This window comes from Otolemur garnettii, unplaced genomic scaffold, assembly GCF_000181295.1.
Source record: "Otolemur garnettii isolate 467f Iridium unplaced genomic scaffold, OtoGar3 scaffold00296, whole genome shotgun sequence".
NCBI classification, from domain to species: Eukaryota; Metazoa; Chordata; class Mammalia; order Primates; family Galagidae; genus Otolemur; species Otolemur garnettii.
The window spans coordinates 107,358-111,438 of NW_003852691.1; positions in this window are offsets into that span (position 1 = coordinate 107,358).

Genomic DNA, 4,081 nt, shown 5'->3' on the forward strand with positions numbered 1-4,081 from the left:
TTGTAAATATTCATTAAGGATTTTTTTGAAATTCTAAGTGATCTGTTTTTATTTCATCTTTACCATTTCTGATTGATGAGATTAGAGATTTCACTCTTTTTTTCTTGGTTAGGTTGGCCAAAGGTTTATCTATTTTATTGGCCTTTTCAAAAAACCAACTTTTGGATTTATTGATCTGTTGTATAATTCTGTTGTTTTCAATTTCATTTAATTCTGCTCTAATTTTGGTTATTTCTTTTCTTCTGCTAGATTTTGGGATTGGAATGTTCTTCCTTTTTCAGTTGCTTGAGATGTCCCATTAAGTTGTTAACTTCCTCTCTATGTTCTCTTGAGGAAGGCTTGCAATGCTATAAATTTCCCTCTCAGGACTGCCTTTGCAGTATCCCAGATGTTCTGATAACTTATGTCTTCATTTTCATTTTGTTCTAAAAGTTAGACTTGTGACCTAAGATGTGATCAATTTTGGAATATCTTCCATGGAGTTATGAGAAAAATGTGTATTCAGTTTTGTTAGAATGAAATGTTCTGTAGATGTCTGTTAAATCCAAAAGTTGAATAGTTAAATTTAAGTCTAAAATTTCTTTGCTAAGCTTCTTATTGGATGATCTATCCAAACTGCCAAAGGAGTGTTAAAATCTTCAACTATGATGGAGCTGGGGGAGATCAAGTTGCTCATGCCTTTTAGAGTGTCTCTTATAAATTGAGGTGCATTTTGGTTGGGTGCATAAATATCGATAACTGAGCTCTCATCATATTGAGTATTACCCTTAACAAATATAAAGTGGCCATTTTTGTCTTTGCTCACTTTTGTTGGTTTAAAACCTATTGTATCTCTGAATAAAATTGCAACCCCTCCTTTTTTCTGTTTTCCATTTGCCTGGAATATAGATAATCATCCCTTCACCCTGAGTCTACATTTATCTTTTAAGGTAAGATGAGATTATTGTATACATAAGATGTCTGGTCTGAGTTTCTGTATCCAATCACCCAATCTGTACCTCTTTAGAGGACAATTTAAGCTATTCACCTTGATTGAAATTATTGATAAGCCTGGTAACATTTTGAATATCAAGTTGTTTGAAAGTCTAACGGATATTTTTAATCCTTTTGCCACTGTAGAAGTTTGAATTTGATCAAAAATTTATGAGTGAGTTTACTTTTGTGATGAAGGATTACACTAGTCATTATGGAGGCTAGGTCTGAGAATATCCTGAAGAGCTGGTTTAGTTATGTCAAATTTCTTCAACATGTGAATGTCATTAAAGTATTTTATTTTTCCATCATAAATGAAACTCGGTTTAGCTGGATAGAGGATCCTGAGTTGAAAGTTATTTTGTGTTAGGAGATTAAATGTCGATGTCCACCCTCTTCTAGCTGAAAGGTTTTGGCAGAGAGATCTGCAGTCATTCTAATATTCTTCCCCTTGTAGGTTATGGTTTTCTTACGCCTAGCTGCTTTCAGAATTTTCTCTTTCATATTAACTTTAATGAAGTTAATTATGATGTGCCTGGAGGATATCTTACCCATTTTTTCTTTTAAAATTATTTTTCTACTTTTGTCATGATTCCTTTAAACAATAATCAAAATTTCCTTTATTTTGCCATTTGTGTCTCTATTGTTTTGTGGTATGTTTCTTAGACAAGGGCTTGTTCTGAGTCCTGTGTGGCAGTAATGCACAGTATTGGCTTGGCTCATAGAAACTTTGAATCCCTGGATTTATGTGTGACTCCAGCTTTGATCTCCTCAGAGGCTATAATTTCATATCCCCACAACAACACATGGTGATTTTTTCTATATTTAGTCCCAAGCAGAGTGTCTATCTTGCTCAGACTATTCATGAGCACCTGAGCTCAGGTGATCCTCACACTCTGCCCCCACAAAATACAGGGATTGAAGGCATGGTTTACCACAGCTGGCCCATTATCATTTGTATTATTATTTTTCTTTTTCTTTTTTGGGGGTGTTTGGAAACAATGGTTTTATTTTATTTTATTTTTTATTATATCATGGCTGTATACATTAATGGATTTATTGGGCACAATGTACTGGTTTTATATATATTTTTATTAAATCGTATGCACATGGATCATGAACACATTTATGCATATGTGGGGTACAATGTGTTGATTTTTTAATACAATTTGGAGAGCTTACACCAAACTGGTTAACATAACCTTCATCTCACTTTCTTAATTATTTTATTAAGACATTTATACTCTATACATAATAGATTTGACATGTACCCATGCAAAATGCACCATAGTTGTGGTCCCACTCATTACTGTTCCATCCTTATTTTTTCTTTTATTTATTATTTTTTTAGTTTAGGTTTTTTAAATTTTCCCTTCTCACTCTCTTCTCACCTTTTCATCTGTATATCAAAAGAGAAAACAGAGACAGAAAAGATTAAGGAGAATGTGTAATTGGGAGATGTAAATAGGGGAAGGTTATAAACAAGAGGAAAACACACATGAGGAATTACCAACAGAAAATTATAACAACATGATAAACAAGAGTATATCAACGGTCCTCACAAGGGATCATGAGGCCACTAACACAGATGATCCTAACTATAAAATATTATAAAAAATGATAGAAAAGGAATTTATCCTATGGATGGAAAAAACAATTAAGAGAGTTGAAGAGATATTGAAAAACAACCAAAAGAAAATCAAAACTTGACCTCAGAAATGAATAAAAGACATGACAAAGTTATTTAGGATATATTTGAGCTACAGAATGGAAGGAGTCGTTCAGCAAGTGTCAACAAACAGTAGAATTGTGTCACTCACACAGTAAACAATGGAGATGAAAGAAAATCAAGTGTGAAGACAAACCTCTACAGTGAACCCAATCAGGTAAAGAAGCAGAAGAGAGTGAAATTGGAGCAACTTTTTACAGATTTATAGGACTTTATAAACCATACAAACATAAAAACTATAGGTCTCCCATGAAGGAGAAGAAGAATGACTCAAAGAAAAGGAAGCCCTTCTATAGGACATGATAATTGAACATACCCAAGCTTCAGCAAAGATTCATAAACTCCTTTTAGATGGATTTCAAACACTGGTTCATCTCAATTCATACACATTATCTCCTAGATGTACAGTAATGAAACTGGCCAAGGTCAAAATAAAAAAGAAAATTGTGAAATATCCAGGAGCAAGCACCAACTGATTTATAGCAGCAAATGCATCAGAATTACAGTTCACTTCTCAGCTGAAACTTTCTAAGTCAGAATAGATAGGCATCCAACTTTCAAGATCATCAAATAAAACAAATTGCAGCCTGGGATTCTGTACCTGGCTAAACTAAGTTTGATATACAATAAACAATCAAATCTTTTGCAGAGAAGCACTCATTAAGGAAATTTCTCAATACAAAATTAGCACTTCAGAAAGTACTCAGACCCATAATACACAGACTGTCACAATGAACCACCAGCAAAGCCAAGGCACCAGAAAATAAAGGCCAAAAACCTCGCTTTCACAAAGCCTCATGTGGTAAAACATAGGTGACACTGCAGCTGCTGGCGTGGACATGGAGATAACACTTTTACACTGATGTTGGGATTGCAAACTAATACAATCTATTTGGAAGGAAGTATGGAGAACCTGCAAAGAACTCAACCTAGACCTCCCACTTGATACTGCAATCCCATTACTGGGCATCTACCCAGAAGGAAAAAAAAAAATCCTTTTACCAGAAGGACACTTGCACTAGTCTGTTTATTGTAGCTCTATTTACAATCACCAAAATGTGGAAACAGCCTAAATGCACACCAGCCCAAGAATGGATTAATAAGCTGTGGTATATGTATACCATGGAATACTACTCAGCCACTAAAAAAATACAGAGATTTTACATATTTTGTATTAACCTGAATGGAAGTAGAACACATTATTCTTTTTTTTTTTTATTGAATGGTAACTGTGTACATTGATGAACTTTGGGGGTACAGTGTGGTGTTTTCACACACAATCCATGACATTTCCATCAAACTGGTTAACATAGCCCTCATGTAACCTTCTAAGTTATTATGTCAAAACATTCATATTCTACTCATAAAAAGATTCACCTG